Here is a 21,598-nt window from a genome sequence, read left to right as displayed (position 1 = left end):
CCTCTGTCCTGCTTTACTTCACAAAGATCCTGCCTCTCATCTAGTAATCCTTTCTTCAAGTAGATAACCACCCAACAATTGTTCAAGGCAGAACCAGGGAATTATCCTTGATACTTCTTTTTCTCCACTACTATATCTGGCCAATCACCAGGTTCTTTTTATTGTACCACTTAATATCCCACAAACTCACTCACATCTCTGTGTCCACCCCTGTCACCATCTCTAGCTAAACTGTTTTATCTCTCATAAATTTCTGCCTGACTGTTATAACTTGTTTCCCTGTTTTTGCTTTTGTTTTTTAATCCTTTCTTCATGTTTTGAACAGAATAATTTGTTAATGTGAATATGGTACCAGTCCCTTGCTTAAAATCCATTAGTATCTTGAATGAGTAACCAAATCCCTAATGTAACCTACAAGGCCTAATATGGTTCCTTACTTCTTCATGTGGCCTGATTTCTTTGCTTCATCTCTGTCTCTTCAGAGACAGCCAAGCCACTTTGTATAATGGTCAGATTTATAGTGTTTAGGGTCAGACTGCCTGAATTTGAATCTTAGGTTTTTTTGTTTTGTTTTGTTTTGTTTTGTTTTTCTTACTCTGGCTATGATCTTGGACAAATTCTTGATCTTCTATGTATCAGGGTTCTCTTCTTTGAAATGGAATTATTAGTGTCTACTTTGTAGGAGTGTGTGTGAATTAAATGTGATGAAATGTGTAAAGTGGTAGCATAGTGCCTGACATTTAGTAAGCCTCCAGTAGATGTTAGCTTATTTCCTTGAATGAACCATGTTCTTCATGACTCAGGAATTCATATGTGTTCTTCCCTCTGCCCAGAATACTCCCATTATTTCATCTGGTTAATATGGACTTATCCTTCTGCTCCAGGAGGACCTTTTTGCCCAGGACAGAGCCAGTTCATGTCTTTTTAGGGTATTCCCTTTACTGCAGGTTTATGCAGTAAATTATATGGTCGCTCTTCCATACTCAGTTCAAAAGTGACTTTTTCTAGGGAACTTTCCCAGTTCCAGCAAGTCAGGTGCCCTATTATTTGTTCTCATAACACACATCCCTGCATCTTTCTTTGCAGTAGTTATTAACAGGTCTTGGTATAACTCATTACTTGAAGTTTGTTTCTCCCATTAGGATGTAAGCTGTCTGAGGATGAGGACTGGACTGTGTGGCATCATCACTGATTCTGCAGCATTGATCTTGTTTGCAGTTAGTGCTCCCTAAGTATTCTTAGAAGAAACAATCTTCTAGGAATCTGATGTGGCCTTTGTTCTATTTCTCCCATTAAATGGCAAGTCACGTCCCCTCTCTGGGCGTTGGTCTTTTACCTGAAAAATGACAAAATTGGACTTAATGTTCTCTAAAGCTCCTTTGACTCTACATTACGAATATAGGCACATCAAAGAAATCTCTAACCTGTTTTCTAATATTTAGAATCATGAATTCTAAGAAATACATGGAATCAATTTAGTTCCCCCATAAAATAGACTAATATCCATATATTACCTAGTGAATGTAGCCCTGGTTGTTATCCCTTTTCTTATTATGGACTTTTAATATGTAAACTATGATATTTATCCCTTTTTTTCTCAATATATAGGAGAAGAATATATAGTCTGTATAATTATATGATCATTGCCATACCTGGTAACAAGTTGAAAACTGAGCTAATATGGTAAAAAAAATCCAAGTTAAAATTATTTAAAATAAGTTTGTCTTTCTCTAGGTAGGTAGCCAGTTAAAGATACTTTTTGTTGTTGCTGCTGCTGTTGTCATTCAGAAAAAATAATCCTTGAGGAGAGAGTGTCCTGAAAAATCGAAAGCATTTTTATTGAGTTTTATAATGAAATTAAGTAGAAAGTAAAAGCAGGAAATGAAATCTATAACACTAGTGGGAAATCTTGAAACCATTTTTATAAGGTTTTTTTTTTTTCTAATTTAATTGGGTCTCACAACATGTCTGTGAGGTTAGGAAGGTTTTTGTTTGTTTGCTTGCTTGTTGTTTATATTTAATAATGTGAGGAAATCTGCTAAAACTGACTGTTCCCTTTCCAACTGATAAATGCATACTTAACAGTTGCTTATAGCTAAAAGCAGGAAGACTTGGAAACTGAGAAATGGCTACTCTGAAGTCACTTTGGGCTTCTGGGAGGGCTTAACAGTGCTTTGGGTTATAAAATTTCCTGAGGTCTTTAAGAAATTTTCTTGGTAACTCTGAGGAATGGTGGGTCATGGTGCAGTGACTGTGTAAATTGAAGGACTGTAGGATTGAGGGGCAAGAATTATAAACAGGAGGCCTATGACTTCCAGTGAGAATGGAAATATCCCCTCAAATGGCTTCCACACCAGTCCTGTTTCCATAGTGCTGGATGATCTTGAATGTGTACCATGCATTATTCTACAATGGCAAGCTATTCATGTACTCCACCCTATCCTAAACACCTTGAAGTACCTTCCTGTTTCTTGGCCTTATTGGATGTAGGCCAATATGAAAAACTAAACTTATCTAAATTTACCCTTCTGCTGAGAATTCTTAAGACAAAAACTGAGGCATCATCAAGAGAGAGAGGACATATGGATAAGAAAAAGATGCACTGGAAAGCAGTGCTCAGAAAGGTCCAGAAGTAATCTCATCCATGGACTCTAGAATTGACTCCATGAGGAGATGATATGAAGGACTGAGAGAACTTGAGAGAGTTCTGAGTGTGCAGGGACACACTCGGGCCCCAACAGACCCTAGCTGAGTACCTACCTTGGACTACCTGCAATAAGTTGGTCATAAAAGCTCTAATTTTCAAAACTATTTAATTTTTTTCTAGGTACGTCTTTCAATATACTTTTTAGGGTTTCTAAGTGATTTCTTTTTCCTTTTTTCCTATAATTTTTAGAGGATAAACTTTTTCTTTTACTTCTTTTGGCTATGGTATAGCTCAAGCTGGTAGTAAATAAATTCCTACAGTACTAAGATACCTTTTTGTAGCATTTGACCAGTTTGAAAGGCAGTGGTTCCTAAATTTCAGTGATACACCAAGCTTCTCAGAAAATGAGTTCCAAAGGGAATTGATTTTTATCTGCAATACTTTCATCCTACAGACAGGATATTGACTACATTTGATAGAATGGAAGTGTGAAACTAGAATGAAGCATTGCAATAATAAATCCTCTGGGACCTCTTCATGATCAATCGTATCATTCATTGGATGGAAATGTCTGAGAGCTGGACAGTGTCAATAGAGAAGAAAGATAAAATGAAAGCATTAGCCTTCTGGAAGAGTCTTCTCCCCTGAGTCATATGGTTTTTGTTAACGGATTCTTCTTTTCAGTATCCTATCCTTTCTCCTTGTTTACTAGTTCCTGTGATAATCTTAAAGCTCCTAATAACTTATAATCAGTATTTTAAAATGTCAAAATATTGGCAGACCTCAGTCCTGCTGGCATGTTGCCATGTGAATTGATCCAGAACCATTGTGAGATGCCTTGGTATAGTCATCTTCATTTATTTCTGTCTTATGTTATTTTGAATGTTATGCTTTCCTAAAGCATTAAGCAGTTTTGTCTTACTGTGAGAAGATAAAAGGTCCATCATCAACATGAACTTCTCTTCATGACTGTATTCCTGCTGTGTTGTGTATTTGGTTACTGGCATGGTCACTTCATTATATGGCTAACAATAGTTTTCACCTATGTGTAGGAAAATATGTCTCAAATATTGATTTCATTTGAGAATTATAAAATTCAGTACTAAGTACCTCTTGAATATTGATGTTATTGATAAAATGATTATAAATCATTCTTAGAAATAAGAACAAAGTTCTTACCTCATTAAAGCTCATATATAATTTTGTAGAGAATAAGGGATTATTTCAAGAGTTTTAATAGGTGATAACAGAGAGATTTCTTTGTTCATAGAGTTTTTAAGGACTTTAGAAGTTTGGAAATCTGTTCAGGCAAAAAGAGAATGAGGAAATATCTAGGGACAGCACAGACTAATCATATGTGGATTGAAGGACTATCAATGTGCCTGTGGAAATTGTGAGTCAAGAGATAGATCATAAAAAATAAGAGAGAGACAGCGTCAGACGTTGACTAGAAGATGAAGGGATAGTGGGAAATAAAGTCAGATCACATGAGGTTTTGAGATGGAGGCAGGTAAGGAAGAAGAAGGTAGAGTGGACTGGACAGAGTGGAGAAGCTAAGATATACTCAGTCATAAAAAAATTAAAAATGGGTAAAATATTTGAATAGACACTTATCCAAAAAAGATGCACAAATGGCCAAAACTGCCTTAGCTCTAAGCCCAGTGTATGAGGCTATGGGAAGTCTAGAGAGGGCTACAGGGTTAGAGGGTCAACAGGGGAGAATCAGATTCCAAGTGGAGCAAGATGAAGAAGCAGACGTTCAGAGGAGAGGTGGACCGACCAGACAGAGGCTTTGGTTTGGCTTCAACTGTGAGTCCTATAGGTGAGCTGAGAGTGGTTAAGGCATATGGGACCAGTGAGGGACATAGTAAAGCAGGAGAGGTACAGAGATGTCTAGGAAACGAGAGATTCTGGGATTTTACCCATCAACAGGAATAAAGGCTGTGATGTGCTTGCTGTTAAATGTTGAATAACTGTGTTTTAGTAAGGAAAAGTCCTAATTGGTAGCATTTTCCAGTTTCCATGGTGTAAACATTCCCACCAATGCAGATTTCAACTACCAGCATGGCGTCATTTCATATGGATTTAGATAGAAAAGCATAAAATTGGCACATGTTAGCCAACAGAAGCTGGCTTCAGCCACACTGGATAAAGGGCATACTTGGATTAACACTTTTGTGAAAAGCCAGATAATTGGCCAAAAATGTGAATGGTAGAGCATAGGGAGCTTTTGGAATCCCTTTTGACTTCTATGGATATAGGTACAGTGACTTCAGGCCCCTGAGCTTGGAACATACCAAAAAACAGACCTGGGATGGATTGGGTCCCACAGGCCACAGTTTGCGAGTTATTGCTATAAATTTTATCATGCCTATGAAATATCTCCATTTGGAAATCTAATAGATACATCAAATTCAAATCTGCTAAGGGATTAATATCCAGAATATATGTATTTTTTAAAACTCCTACAACTCAGTCATAAAAAAACCCAACCCAATTAAAAAATAGGTAAAATATTTGAATAGATACTTACCCAGAGAAGATGCACAAATGGCCAAAGGCTTATTAAAAGATGCTCAGCATCATTAGTCATCTGGGAAATGCAAATCAAAACCACAAAGAGATACCCACTTAACACCTATTAGGACAGCTATTACTTTATTTTTTTTTATTTTTTTTTATTTTTTTTTATTTATTTTTTATTGGTGTTCAATTTACTAACATACAGAATAACCCCCAGTGCCCGTCACCCATTCACTCCCACCCCCCGCCCTCCTCCCCTTCCACCACCCCTAGTTCGTTTCCCAGAGTTAGCAGTCTTTACGTTCTGTCTCCCTTTCTGATATTTCCCACACATTTCTTCCCCCTTCCCTTATATTCCCTTTCACTATTATTTATATTCCCCAAATGAATGAGAACATATGATGTTTGTCCTTCTCCGACTGGCTTACTTCACTCAGCATGATACCCTCCAGTTCCATCCACGTTGAAGCAAATGGTGGGTATTTGTCATTTCTAATAGCTGAGTAATATTCCATTGTATACATAAACCACATCTTCTTTATCCATTCATCTTTCGTTGGACACCGAGGCTCCTTCCACAGCTTGGCTATCGTGGCCATTGCTGCTATAAACATCGGGGTGCAGTGTCCCGGCGTTTCATTGCATTTGTATCTTTGGGGTAAATCCCCAACAGTGCAATTGCTGGGTCGTAGGGCAGGTCTATTTTTAACTGTTTGAGGAACCTCCACACAGTTTTCCAGAGTGGCTGCACCAGTTCACATTCCCACCAACAGTGTATGAGGGTTCCCTTTTCTCCGCATCCTCTCCAACGTTTGTTGTTTCCTGCCTTGTTAATTTTCCCCATTCTCACTGGTGTGAGGTGGTATCTCATTGTGGTTTTGATTTGTATTTCCCTGATGGCAAGTGATGCTGAGCATTTTCTCATGTGCATGTTGGCCATGTCTATGTCTTCCTCTGTGAGATTTCTGTTCATGTCTTTTGCCCATTTCATGATTGGATTGTTTGTTTCTTTGGTGTTGAGTTTGATAAGTTCTTTATAGATCTTGGAAACTAGCCCTTTATCTGATATGTCATTTGCAAATATCTTCTCCCATTCTGTAGGTTGTCTTTGAGTTTTGTTGACTGTATCCTTTGCTGTGCAAAAGCTTCTTATCTTGATGAAGTCCCAATAGTTCATTTTTGCTTTTGTTTCTTTTGCCTTCGTGGATGTATCTTGCAAGAAGTTACTATGGCCGAGTTCAAAAAGGGTGTTGCCTGTGTTCTTCTCTAGGATTTTGATGGAATCTTGTCTCACATTTAGATCTTTCATCCATTTTGAGTTTATCTTTGTGTATGGTGAAAGAGAGTGGTCTAGTTTCATTCTTCTGCATGTGGATGTCCAATTTTCCCAGCACCATTTATTGAAAAGACTGTCTTTCTTCCAATGGATAGTCTTTCCTCCTTTATCGAATATTAGGACAGCTATTACTTTAAAAAAAAATCAGGAAATAAATTTTGGTGAAGATGTGGAGAAATTGGAGCCTTTGTGTATTGCTGATGAGAATGTAAAATAGTGAAGGTAGTGTGGAAAAGTTTGGTGGTTCCTCACAATATTAAATAAAATTGCTACATGGTCCAGCAGTTTTACTCCTAGGTATGTACCCCAAAGAATTGATAGCAGAGACTTAAACAGATATTTGCACACTTATTCATAGCCGTGTTATTCATAATAGCTAAAGTAGAAACAACTCAAGTGTCCATCAGTGGCTGAATAATGAAGAAAATGTGATCTATACATTGGGGAATTATTCAACCATAAAAGGGAATGAACTGTTGAAAAATGCTACAACATGGGTGAACCTTGACAGCATGCTAAGTGAAAAAAGACAAGCACAAAAAGACAAGTGTTGTATACTTCCAATTATAGCAGTTATCTAGAACAGGCAAATTCATGGAGACAAAGTAGAATGTAAGTTACCAGGGCTGAGAGAGGAGAGGATTGGGAGGCTTGTTCAATGGGCACAGAGTTTCCATTTGTGATGTTGAAAAATATGTAGAAATAGTGATGGTTGTACAACTTTGTGAATATACTCAGTGCTATTAAATAGTACACTAAAATGGTTAAAATGACAAATTTTATGTTTATTTTACTACAAGCTTAAAGCAATTGAGCAGAGGAAAAATAATCTTTTCAGCATATGGTGCTGGAGAAACTGAGCATCAGCAGGCAAAAATCATGAACCTCAATCTAAAACTCATACCTTATGCAAAATAAAACAAAAAAAAATCAGTGCACTTTAGATGTAAGTATAACATGTAAGCCTGTGAAAAGTCTTTAGAAAAAGCATAGGAGAAAATCTTCAGGACCTAGGAGTTAGTGAAGATTTTTTAGACATGGCACCAAAAACATGATTCGTAAATGAGAAAAGTAAATAAATTGGGGTTCATCAAAACTGAAAACTTTTGCGGTGTAACAGATGCTGTGAAGAGGTTGAAGCAAGAAACCGTAGACTGGGAGGAAGTATGGGCAAGCCACACATCTTTTGAAGGATTTATAATCATTTTATCAGTAATATCAATACACTTATTGTATGACCCAGTGATCACACTTCTGGCACTTATTCCAGAGAAGTGAAGAACTAGGACCATACAAAAACATGCACACCAACGTTAATAGCATCATTACTAGTAATAGCCAGTGACAATCACTGAATGAGCTAAGAAGAACTCTAAAAAGCCTTATATCAGTTAAAGCAATTGTTTGGTTAATAGAATTTTAAAGGATCTACATGTCAGATCACCAGATGAAAATTTTGATGCTAAAAATAGACATTAAAATTTACAAAAAGTGTCTTACCTTTCCTTACAACTCTGGGAGATGATAGGCAGCATAGATATGATTATACTCACTTTACAGATGAGATAACTTAGTCACCAGGAAACAAGGATCTTACCCCAAGTTTTACTAAACAACAGAGCTAAAACACAAACCTTGTCTTATGATTCGAATACTTTTTCAGCAATGCCACAGCTGCTGCTCATTGATGAAAGTGGCAGTTTTCGTGATTCATAAATTAACATTTCCAGAGGGGGAAAAGCTGCTTCATAATGAAGCTGTCATAAATCATGCACAGTGTCCTGAGATTTGGAACAGAGCTGATGGCAGTCCTCCCACCGAGGCACATGTATGCGCTGGACTGTCTAGGGTCAGCATTCATTTGTCTGCTGCAGTGAAAGCTCTGACCCTCCACACACAGGGATGTCTGCCTTCAGCATCGCTTCCTGTGTTCTCTCTTTTCTTTGTTGAGAATTCTTTTCCCACATCAGCTCCACAATGCCACCCATTACACTCAGCCTCTCTCCTCTCTCCTCTCTCAAAACAGAAGGATCTGAAATAAGACATCTGGATTTATAAATTAAATACCAGATATTACTGGGAGTGATTTTCAGGCAAGGTATTACCTGGTAAGACATTGACATTGAGTGAATTGATTGAATGAATGTAGATTTCAGACTTCTTATGAATTATGTTTATTGCATTTGCCTGTTTCTTCCAATAGAAGTAAGCCACGTCCGTGTAAGGCTTTTTATTTTATTCTCTAATGCTTTCCCAATATCTATAACAGGACCCTACACATTCTCTGTGCTTGTTTAATAAATGAATGATTGTATATGCCTTTTACTTTTAAGAGATATATGCCTTTAAGCTCTGTTAAAAAACAATTTCAGACTGGAAGAAGTAAAAAGATTTCTATGGAGAGCAGGTAGGTTTTGGCATGCCCTAGGAGAGCACTCATCACAGATTATTACCATTATTTTTTGTGTAATCTTTTAAGATTTAGTTAGCTTCATGAGGACAAGAAACTCATCTGTGCCTGGCATATAACAGGCATTCAGAAATTATTTATTGACTTCAGGTTCTGCCAAGGTGGAGTTGCCCCAGTGCTCCCATATCCACCTCTTATGATTAAAATTCCCTGGATACACCACAGCAGACAAACATAGGATGTCTTGTAAAAGGCAGAAAGAAGAGGCATGCCTGGGAACTTTGGCATTTAAGGATCAAGGTGTTGGCAAGTTTCCCCAGTTTTCTTACTACTACCCATGTATCCTGAACAAAGAGCTGCAGATACTCTGACTGAACCAGCAACACACTCATGAAAGCTCCAAGAAAAGCCTATTGCTTCTAGCCTAAGGTCTAGGAAAGGGGTGGCCTACCAAAAGAGTTTTCTCTTGATAAGATCTGTGCTACTCTAGCTAAGGAATGGGAAAAAAGCTCCCTCCTTCCCCCACTGCCTCATCATGTGAAAGTCAGTGTTCTGCCCCTATTCCACTCTATCAAAACAGGTACTCTGACCTGCCCATTGAGTGGTGTTGGCAGGACTGAGCATGGAACTGATCCTCCATCTTCTGCCCAGTGAAAATAGTTCATGCTCTGATTCCCTCACATTGGGCTCTACAACAGCTGAGCATCACCCCAACACAACAGCAAAGAGACCAAAGGAGCTGATGAGAGGTGAGCTAATTACCGTTAGGCCTTATACCCCACACTTGTTTCAGCTGGGCCCAGTGGAGCAGGAGCTTTAGCTCCACTGTACAGCAACAAAGCAGTCAGCCTTTTTCTCCCTCTTCCTGGTGGTTGTGGGGCTCATAGCAGAGCTGATCTTTACTCTCTCTCAGAGGCAATGAGGTAGTTGGAGTCTCTACCCCCCTTTTGCTAGGGTAATATTGGCGGAGCCTGGTGCAAAGCTATACATACACACCCATATGGCCCTTATGCTACATAATAACCAAGGTTGTGCCTGCAAAAAGGAGATTACATAGATTACAAGTCTTATTATATTTTATTTGAAATGTTTAGGCTATAAACGAAGATGATTTATCATACCAAGAACCAGGAAAATCGCAATTTTTACAAGAAAAGCCAGTAAACACACTAATACAGAAAGAAATCAGATGTTGGCATTACTTAGAAAAGATTTTATTTCTATTTTGTTTTATAGTTTAGAAAAGGGGGAGGGGAGGGGGACAGGGAGAGAGAGAATCTTAAGCAGGCTCCATACCCAGCATGAAGCCTAACACAGGGCTTGATTTCACAACCATGAGATCATGACTTGAGCTAAAATCAAGATTCAGATGTTTAAACAACTGAGCCACAGAGGCCCCCCTATCTGGAAAAGATTTTAAAGCAGCTAATCATAAAAGTACTCCCAAAAATAATTATTAATTTTCTTCATAGAAAAGAAAAAATAGAAAAGCTCAGCAAAGAAGTATAACAAAAAAGAACCAAATGGAAATTAAAGAACTGAGAATAACCAAAAAAGCCCTCACTCTTTGGGCTCAGTAGCAGAGGAGAGGTGATAGAGGGTTGAATCAGTGAACTTGAGGATAGAGCAAGAATCTACCCAATCTGAGCAACAGAGAAAAGATACACTGGGGGTGGGGTGGGGAGGAAGAGATCCATAAGTTCTGTGGGACAATAACAAGAATTAACATTCATATCATCAAGACCCACCATGGGAGAGGAAAAGGAGGGTTGAGCTGAATAGTATTTGAAGACATAACTTCTGAAAACATCCCAAATTGGGCAAAAAACATAAACCTATAAATTTAAGAAGTTGAGCAACCCCAAATCAGATAAATGCAAAGAAATTCACACCAAGACATATTATAATTAAACTTCTGACTACCAAAGAAAAGGAGAAGTCTTGGAGTCAGAGTGAAATGACATATTCCTTTTAGGGGAACACGAGTTCTAATGACAACAGTCATCTGAAACCGTGAGTGCTAGAAGAAAGTGGCAGAACATTTTTCAAATACTGAAAGAGAAGAACTGTCGATAGCAAATTTTATATTTTGTGACAATATCTTTGAGGAATGAAAGGGAAATCAAGACATTACTCAGGTGATGAAAAACTAAGGGAATTTGTTGTTAGCAAACTTATCCTTAAGAAATAGCTAGAGGAAATTTTCTAAACAGAAAAAATATGATAAAAGGAGAAAACATGGAACCTCAGAAAGGAAAGAAGAACATTGCATAAAAATAGAGGTAGATTGTATCAGACTATTCTATTTTCCTTGAATTTCTTAAATCGTTATTGGATGGTTGAAGCAAAACTTATAACAACATCTGATATGGTGCCTAGTAAATGTAGAGGAAATATTAATTACCTTAAAAAAGTAGAGGAAGTAAAGAGATCTTAGTGAAAGTAAGGTTTTTAAACTTCACTTGGAGTGATGTTATATATGTATATTGTAATACCTACGTCAGCCACTAGGAAAACTATACAAAGCAAGGTACTGAAAAACACTAGAAAGAAATCACTATCTATTCCAAAAAATGTTTACATAACCTACAGGGAGATAAGAAAAGAGAAATAGAGTAGCAATCAGATTAAACAGAAAACAAATAATAGCAAATTTAAACCCTAACATATCAATAATTATAGTAAATGTAAATGATATAAACATGCCAATGAAAATCAGCTGTGATGGAGAACAAAATTACCAAACAACAGAACTTAATTAACATATATAAAACACCCAACAAAAAACAAAGTAAATGGATTTTTCAAGTATACATGGGACATTCACAAGGATAAACATTATCCTGGGCCATAAAACAAACCTCAAAAAATGAAAAGGATTGAAATCATACAGAAATATTCTTTGACCATGGTGGAATCAAAAGTCAATAACAGACAACAGGAAAATCCCCCAAACCTGGGGAAATTAACACACTTCTAAAAATTGTCTTTGAATCAAAAAAAAAAAAACCAAAGGAACTTTTTTTAAAAAATGCAGAATAGTGAATGATAATAAAATACAAAATGTCAGAATTTTTGTGATGCTGCTAAAACAGGGCTGAGAGGAAAATTTATAGCCTGAAGTGCGTACATTACAAAAAGGAAGAGTCTCAATAAACCAGATAAAGGCAGTTAAATAAACCTCAAGGAACTAGGTAAAGAAGAACAAAATAGACCCAAAGGAAATGGAGGGGAATGATAAAGGTCATGGCAGAAACCAATGAAACTGAAAACAAAAATGGTGGAAAAATTGATATTAAAGGAAGCTGGTTCCAGTTGCACTGCTAGGCATTTACCCAAACAATATGAAAATACAGATTCAAAGGGATACCTCCATCCTGATATTTAATGCAGCATTACCAACAATCACCAAACTATGGAAAGAGTCCAAGCGTCCATCAACTGATGAATAAAGATGTGTATATATACAATGGAATGTATATTACTCAGCCAACAAAAAGAATGAAATCTGGGGGATCCCTGGGTCGCTCAGCGGTTTGGTGCCTGCCTTCGGCCCAGGGCGTGATCCTGGAGTCCCAGGATCAAGTCCTACATCGGGCTCCTTGCGTGGAGCCTGCTTCTCCCTCTGCCTATGTCTCTGCCTCTCTCTCTCTCTCTCTCTCTCTCTCTCTCTCTGTCTCTCATGAATAAAGAAATAAAATCTTAAAAAAAAAAAGAATGAAATCTTGCCTTTTGCAACAATTTGGATGGAGCTAGTGTGTATTTAAGTAAAATACACCAGAAAAAGACAAATGTTTTCACTTGCATGTGGAATTTTTTTTTTTTTTTTTTGCATGTGGAATTTAAAAAACAAAACAGATGAACATAAGGGAAGGGGAAAAAAAAGAATGGAAAGCAAGGCATAAGAGATTCTTAACAATAGAGAACAAAATGAGGGTTGATGGAGGAAAGTGGGTGGGTGATGGGCTAGATGGGTAATGAGTATTAGGGCACTTGTGATGAACACTGGGTGTTGTATGTAAATAATGAATCACTGAATTCTATTCCTGAAACAGATATTACATTATATATTAACTAACTAGAATTTGTATAAAAATCTGAAAAAGACCAAAAAAAAAAGCTCATTCTTTGAAGAGATCAGTACAGTGGACAAACCCACAGCAAGACTGATAATGAAGAAAGAAAATATACCAAATTACCAATATGAGAAATGAAAGGGGAATCACAATAGTCCCTGCAAAAAATGAGAGGAATAATATGAAGAACTCTGCACATATACATTTGATCACCTAGGTGACACAGACTACTCCGCAAGAAGGAAAAACCACAGAAACTCAACCAAGATGAAATGGAGAACCTGTATAGTCTCATAACCAATAAAGAAATTGAATTTGCCATGAAAAACTGCCTGAAAGGGGGATTTCCCTCCAGTTTCCAGTGTCATCACATTTGAAGTGAGTTGCCAGAGAAGATAACCCAGTTTTATGAACCTTTTAAAGAATGACAATTTCACATCCAAAGAAATGGAGAGGAGAAAATACTTTCCAATTTATGAGAATAATATGACCTTGATACCCAAACCAGATAAAGGCAGTTTAAAAAAAAAGTAAAATCTGTAGACCAATATTTCCCACACCCTTACTCATAAAAATCTTTAAGAAATACTATTAAATCAGTTTCAGCAACGTAGAAAACAAATTACATATCCTAAGTAGGATTTACTTCAGTTATCTATCAAAGGCTGATTCAACATTGAAAGTCAATTCATGTAACCCATTATGTCAACAGTCTAAAAGAGAAAACACATGATTGAATCAATTTATGCAGGAAAAAACTTTTGACAAATTTCAGCATTTGTTCCTGGTGATGACTCCCAGCAAACTAGGAATGAAGGGGGAACTTCCTTAAATTGATAAAAAGCATCAAGAAATAAAAGAAAAAATCTGAAACCTACTATCATCACTCACATACCTTGCTGGCAGAAAGATAAAATGGTACAGCAACTAATGGGAATAAATTGGCTGTTTTTAAATAAACCTAAAAACGCAATTACAACCCATCAAATGCACTCTTGGATTGTTCTATAAGATTTAAAGATTTGATTCATAGCTAGAAACAATGTGCTGACCCTGGGACAGGTAGAAAGACAGAGTCATAGTTACAACTCCACAGGAGAAGGCCAGGACCCAGGAAAGCCATGCAGGGAATTGCAAGCTGGAGCTGTGGAGGGCAGATACTGTGTCAAGCAGGGTGGGGTTATCCAGGTTTCCTGGGCACCTTGGCATTGGCTAATTTGCATAATTCAGTGGCCTGCCAGATCTGGAGTCTGTCCCTATTTGCTGGTGCCTGGCCCCAGAGCAATGAGGGCTAGTGCAGAGTGGTCCTAACACATGAGAGCCCCATCAGGGACGTGTTTGGGTGTGGTCTCACCCACTGCTCTAGAGGAACTGACTGGCCTCTAGTCGGGGCCTCAGAACTGAAGCATGACAGCATTTAAAACAAACACAACTTCGTATGGGCATTTTTTTCCCCAGAAAATGGAAAAATCATGTTCACATAAAAATCAGTACATGAATATTCATGGCATTTTCTATTCATAATCACCAAAAATTGAAAAAAACCCAATGTCCCTTGACTGGTAACGTTAATTAAGCTGCAGGTTACAATGCAGCGATAGAAAGGAATGAACAACTTGGGGCAACAATTCTTCCAGGAATTAAGGTGATGAAAAAATTCAACCCCAGAGGCCATATCCTGTATAATTCTGTTTATATGACGTTATTGAAATGATGAAGTTAACGGGATGGAAGACAGATTAGAGGTTGCCAGGGGTCAGTGAGGTGGGGAGAAGTGCTGGTAACTGTGAAGGCCATCACAGGGGGTCCTTGAGGTGCTGGGGATGCTCTGCATCTGCAGTGTGCTGACTCTTCCTTACCACTGAAGTGGAATCTGCTTTTATCTTAAAAAGGTTAAGTTTTTTTAAAGTGTTTATTGAATGGATAAAGGAAGGAATGCTCCTGGGATATAGCCTCAAGGTAGGCATTGAACTTAACTTGTATGAAGTCACTTGTGAAGAAGCAGGAAGGGAGGTATGGGAAGGACTTTTGCCTTTCTAGAAGGTACAGGAAGGACTTTGGCCTTCTAGAAGGTACAGGAAGGACTTTTGCCTTTCTAGATAACTGTCTCTCCCTGAAAAAGACAGAAGGGAGATGGGGTTCTACTTTCTATGGCTTCTCAGGATGCATGGAAAAAAGGAAAATCGTAATTAAATTTTCTAGTTTCAAATTGCTTTGGAAACACAATGGGAATCACTTCCTTTTTTTCTGTGAACTGGGCTCAGCACATTGATAATCGGAGTATAGAGCCCACAATAGCCCAGAGTGAGGGAATGAGAGTGGAGCCATGCCACGTTCATCAAAGATGTTAGATTTTACTCCAAAGGTTAGAATATTTCCAAAAGGAAACTACTCTGGAAACTATTTTTAACGACATTCAGGGCAGCTGGAGCATTAAGAGCTTTAGGACAATCAGTGCTTACTGTGGTAATGATGCGGCCACTTCCTAACTCCTTTCTGAGTGCTGTGTACACCACGTTAATTGTATTATTGCTATTTATAGCACCTGAGGCTGTCTGAGTGTTTCTTTGGAGTGTTCCAAGCCTTTATAAAATCTCAGAGAGAAGTGCAGTGTGCAGGAGGCGCTCGGTCCAGGCTGGTGGTTTGCGGTTATACTGCTCGGTTCTCGGGCCCAGGTCACATAGCCAAGAAGCGCTAGAGCTAGAAGGAGAACCCAGGTCAGATCCAAGCCTTTCTAAAATCGTGGAGAGCAGTCAGGAAGTGCTGCCCATCCAGCACCTGCAGTTGTCTATACTGAAGGGTGTCATGAGAAATGATGCAGGGGCTGGATAGACAGCATTTCCTGACTGTTCTTTAAATGCTGGGGCTGCCGCTGTTCTCGTCTGATGAGAAGCAGGAGAGGGACCAGTGGTGCAAGGGAAATAGGAGACAAGTTGCATCTCCACTTCTGACTCGCCCTGTGACTTCTACAAAGTCCCGTCCTCCCCAGGCCTTAGTTTCCTCATTTAAAATCTTCCTGTTTTGGAGCAGTGTGCAGAGTACCTTCCAGCTTTCATGAGTGTGGCTTCTGAGCTGAAGTTGTAGGAGGTGAGACGATAGAGTAGCGTTGTGGTTGGGAGCATGGGCTCCGAGTCTTCCAGGTCTAGGTGTGAGTCCTGCCTCTGTTGATGGGTGTGTGCCAGGCTCGGCAGCCGGTCAGCTTTCCCAGTGGGCCCGTGGTTCTGTCCACGTGCACCTACTTCACCTGCTCTCCCCTGTGCCAAGTCCTGGTTGCCCTGCAACGGGTCAGCACAGCTGGCCGAGGCCAATTGGCACCCCTGCCTTCTGCCAGCCTTGTGTTTCTGTCAATACACCACCTGTTCGTTCATACATCATCCTTGTTTTTTGTTTATTTTTTTATTTTATAAATTTGTTTTCATTGGTGTTCAATTTGCCAACATACAGAATAACACCCAGTGCTCATCCCATCAAGTGCCCCCCTCAGTGCCTGTCACCCAGTCACCCCCACCTCCCGCCCACCTCCCCTTCCACCACCCCTAGTTCGTTTCCCAGAGTTAGGAGTCTCTCATGTTCTGTCTCCCTTCCTGATATTTCCCACTCATTTTTTCTCCTTTCCCCTTTATTCCCTTTCACTATTTTTTATATTCCCCAAATGAATGAGACCATCTAATGTTCGTCCTTCTCCGATTGACTTCTTTCACTGAGCATAATACTCTCCAGTTCCATCCATGTTGAAGCAAATGGTGGGTATTTGCCATTTCTAATGGCTGAGTAATATTCCATTTTATACATAGACCACATCTTCTTTATCCATTCATCTTTTGATGGACACCGAGGCTCCTTCCACAGTTTGGCTATTGTGGACATCATGCATCATCTTTGGATAATTTCCAGCTACATGGACTGAGGCGGGTAGTTGGGATAGAGACCATTTGCCTGCAAACCTGAAACTTTTACTGTCTGGTTATTTATAGAAAATGTTGGCCAAGCCTTCCTCTAGAAAAATTACACTAATTCTGTGTCTTGGTTTCCTAGCTTCCCTTCATGGATAGAAGGGACAGAATTGTTGACTGACATCATGGAACCTCTAGTCCTCGGCTCCTTTCCCCTAGGCATTTATTCTATGAGAAAATGAACTGTTTTCAAAAGTCTCTTAAACTTCTTTGTTATTATTACCGCTTGCGAGTCAGTGCAGTCCCACTCTTCAACTGTTCATGAAACTTTGCACAAATTACTTCCCCAGGCCTTAGCTTTCTTATCTGTTTCACACATTTAATAATAACCAGGATTAAATTAGTGATAAATATGAAGCTTTTGCTCAGTTCTTTTCATAGAGTTAGTAAATAATAGGAAATATTATTTTTATTTTTGATGGGTCCATAACTTTAAAGTACTTTGAGTCTCTCTATACAAGCACATATTTGCCAAATTGAATATCTTTTGCAAAAATCATGTTTTATTTAGAAATGTTTTGACAGCCAGAACCCATGTTTCTATTGCAAACAAAAATATTTTCAGTTTAAAAATACTTGTTTTGATCATCTTTGTAGGGATGAATGTTTTTTATTTGAGCTGTTAAGCTACAAAATATATTTCCTAAATGTTCTTATAAATATATCTGTCCATTTCTTAGAATATTGCCTTGAAGAAGTACCCAGTGACAATTACACTCTTAGGAAAGGTTTACAGTTTATAACCCAGAGCAGATCTAACCTTTTGAACAAATAGGGGATGTCAGCTGGGATAGACAGCTTGGTGGCTGTCAATGAAGCGATCCACATTGCTCCTCGTGGCTCTCACATTATGTCCAGCACTAGTTGGATGAGCCTCCACGTGGTGATTACCATGAATCTACTGTGAACTGACATGTTACACTCCTGTCTCAAGCACCAGACAATGTTGACTTTTTTTTTTTTTTTGCTATAACAGTAATTTTTTTTTTCTTTGAGGGCCATGAGTAAATAGAATTTTCTTTGTGTTTGCCAAAATTGTAATAATTCACTTGAGGCTTATTGTTAATTTTCAGTGATAGTAGCAAGGGTTTATCCTTTTACAATTCTCATATTGCTTCTCTTTCACATTTTACATGTAGTAAATGAAAAAGTAAGCCCATTGGATAGCCTGTTTCTTTTGCTGGCATTTAGGATAAAGAGAAACCCAATAAATCATGCATTGAGCATCCCTACCAATATTGAATTATGAGATCATGGTATAACTTTTACAGATAAATCACCAAGCCAGTGTCACACAGTCAATCTTGTTTGGAAAGTAGGAAAGCATTTCTTCTTTATAAGATTCCACATTAGTTTTAACCCCTATAACATTATACCAATATTTTTTCAACTTGATTATACTCTCTGCTGCAAGGTCAAGATAAACTTTACATTAATAAAAGCCATATGACTTTTGAGTTCCAAGAAAATTTAATTTAAAAGTAGTACTTTGCATTTATATAACACCTTTCATAATGTGTGGTCTCAAAACACTTTAGAAATAAAATACACTAATATGTTAGCCTGGATTTACAAGCAATTCACTGGGCTAATGTTTCCTTACAAGACTGTGACCCACCAGAAATACTCAAATATAATGTGTTTGTCCTTGTCAGATAATTTTCTTCTTCAAGGAAAATCATTTGGAAGAAAATTTCTTCAACTTAAGATAAAAAAAAAAAAGATACTCGTCTCTCATTTTTTTTTTTTATTATTTAGCAGCAGGAAGCTCACCAATTTATTTCAGACAATTACAACAGTGTTTCATATGTAGAATTACCTTTGAACATGAATAAATTCAAATGTATATGAAAACCAATTAGAAATTTCTGAATTTCAGACTTGTGAAGGAAAGAAATGGCTCAAATTTTTAAGTTTTATGGTTATCATAAAGCAGAGTAACAATGCCATAGAATAAAAATGGCTAATGTCTAATGATGTCAGGCTATTCCCTGAAGTGTAAGGTGAATCACAGACTGAAATTTGGACTAAAATGGGCAACTTCCCTGTTTTAGCTATAGAAATCTACAAACAACAGTTCCATGGAACAACCACATGTTGGAAATGGTTCAGAAAAAGCATACCCTCTTCTCAGGAACCTACATAAGGAGGCAGTGGTATTCACAATAAAAAGTAGAAGACAAATGTTCTCTGGTGGTATGATATTTTAGAAAGAAATAAAAAGATTATTATCTGACATGATCCATGGGAACCAATCTTATTGATTTTCCCACTGTGACCTTGCTTGTCCAGCAGCAACACAAGCGCGTATCCATTACTGTGAGATCTGGCTTCAGTTGTGCTTAGGACACCATCAAGTTAGAGGAGAAAAGCAATAGGTGCTCGTAGTATTTGTTCTTGGCTTAATTAAGCAAATCTTAAACTAATAGGATATTGTATGTCAACTTTACTTCAATAAAGAAAGGGGACAAGAATGAAGAAGCTTTGGATATGCTTATGTAAGATACTTCCAAGATATTTAAATTGGAGAATCAAAGGGTAAAAATGCACAAATGCCTCCATTTGAATAAAAGAATACAAATAATATATGTGTACATCTGCTCTCTGCAAAGATACATAAGATACTGCTAGCAGGGTTGCCCATGAGGGGAGTGTGGGGCTTGAGGACACCAATGGCAGGAAGGTGCTTTATTGCAACTTTTGGGAATGTTTTGGCTTCTGTATTGTTAGCACATAGTAACTATTGAAAAAAAACTGAGTAAATGATAATAGTGTGTGGGTGGGGTGGAGGTGAGTGCTCCAGACAGAGACAGTTTTTCCAGGACTTTGGCATTGAAGGGAAGCAGAAAATAAGGAGATACTGGAGAGTTCCCCACTCTTCCAGGCTGGAAGGATGCATGAGGGTGACAGAGATGGGAAAACATGACAGATGGGAAGAGGAAAAGGGAAAGGAGGGGTGTAGCTTTAGCAAGAAGATTAACCTTGAGAAGGAGAGAGGAGCTGGATGAATAAGTGATTGTGTGGATGCTTTGGGGAGGAGAGGGTGAGGAGTAGGAGGTATGTAAGGAGATGAGTGGCACCCTCTGAGCACATTCTCCTAAAGTAGAACATATTCAACAATAGTAGAGTAATATGTTCATTTGATGATGGCTAAGTTTCATGAAAAGATAAGCAGCAACAACAGGGCCAGAGGCCTATGAAAGAATCCTAGGGCTGCCCCTTTCATAGGTGTGCCTCCCTCTGTTTTCTCCCACTGGACCTTATCCACAGGCTTATTCCCTGGAGATTGGAACCCAGCTTTGCTCTCGTGCCAAGCACTGGGCCAGGTCTGGGGACACAGCAATACGCAAATGACATATGATCCCTGCTCTTGAGTTGCTTATAGCAGAGTGGAAAAGACAATCATTAAGCAGCTAACCACAAAATAATGATGCCACTGCATTGTGATAAACACTGAGGGAAAAGTACAGGGGACCCTGAGATAATATAACGTCTAATCTATAGCATCTTGTAGGCTATGAAAAATCAGGTGGGAACATTGTACTTAACGGTGTCCGTAAAGAAACAGGGCTTGGGAAGGACGGGAGAAGTCAATAGCAGTTGTGTGAGAAATACAATATGGAGGTGATAAAAGCAATGGTTGTTTGGGGCTGGAGAACATGAAGATGCCAAGACAGACGAGGCATGATGATAGAGGGTGTTGGATGCTGTTGGAGGGAATTGGATGTATTAGTAAGGGTTCTCCAGAGAAACCACCAATATGATACATAGAGATATTTAAGAGATTTATTAGGAGGGATTGGTTCCCACAGTTTTGGAGGGTGAGTAGTGCCACGATGTCCCATCTGCAAACTGGTGACCCAGGAAAGCAGGTAGTATAAGTTCCTATTGTGGTTCTGAAGGCCAGAGAGCCAGGAGTATGGATGTCTGAGGGCATGAGAAGACAGCTATCCTTGTTCAAGATAAAAGAGTGCATTCACCCTGACTCCAGCAGATTGGAAGATGCCCACCCACACTGGAGAAGGCAGATCTTCTTCATCCAGGCTACCGATTCAAATGCTAATCTCTTCCAGAAACACCCTGACAGATATCCAGAAGTGTTTGACAGCTGTCTGGGCATCTCTTAGCCCCATCAGGTTGACAGGTAAAATGAATTCATGTGTGTGAATTAACTAGATGGGGGAGTCCTTTCATGAGGTGCACATATATTTAATCACTATGATATATACTTTAAATACCTTACAGTTTCCAATGTCAATTATACCTCAGTAAAGCTGAAAAACATTTGAAAGAAGTAAATCTCAGTTTATCTATGTATTCATGTATACAACATGTTCAGGATATGTTATATGCCAGACAGCAGCTAGGCAGCAAGGATGCTTGAAGAAGTTGACTGACAAGCTCCTTGTCTGTCAGATTCACCAGGACCTTGCTCCTTCATTCCCCTCCTCTTACCTTTCCTTCCTGTTTTTCCTCCTTTCTTTCATTTATTCATAATCAATATTTATTCACTTCCTAGAATGTGCCAGGCACTCAGAGTATAGCTATGAGCAAGATGCATATAATTCCTACTCTAATTTTATTTATGGATGAGTGAGGGAGCCAAATAAGCAATTGTATAAATAAATTTTATTGTAATTTTAATTCCTATTC

At 38.4% G+C, this 21,598-nt stretch overlaps 1 protein-coding gene and 1 pseudogene across 8 annotated transcripts in view; both read left to right on the top strand.

Moving 5' to 3' along the window:
• SDK1 (sidekick cell adhesion molecule 1) overlaps positions 1–21,598 on the top strand; it is a 537,600-nt gene that overhangs the window by 46,558 nt on the left and 469,444 nt on the right. The window contains exon 2 of one of the 8 annotated variants that reach the window (XM_038539594.1): positions 9,497–9,665. The exons of the other annotated variants lie outside the window; for them this stretch is intronic. The gene's annotated coding sequence lies outside the window, so the exon portion shown is untranslated. The remainder of the gene's footprint in view (positions 1–9,496; positions 9,666–21,598) is intronic. 8 annotated transcript variants of the gene reach the window in all.
• LOC119872165 overlaps positions 1–21,598 on the top strand; it is a 52,816-nt pseudogene that overhangs the window by 28,036 nt on the left and 3,182 nt on the right.

Source organism: Canis lupus, chromosome 6, assembly GCF_011100685.1.
Source record: "Canis lupus familiaris isolate Mischka breed German Shepherd chromosome 6, alternate assembly UU_Cfam_GSD_1.0, whole genome shotgun sequence".
NCBI classification, from domain to species: Eukaryota; Metazoa; Chordata; class Mammalia; order Carnivora; family Canidae; genus Canis; species Canis lupus.
This window is presented reverse-complemented; position numbering and strand designations above follow the sequence as displayed.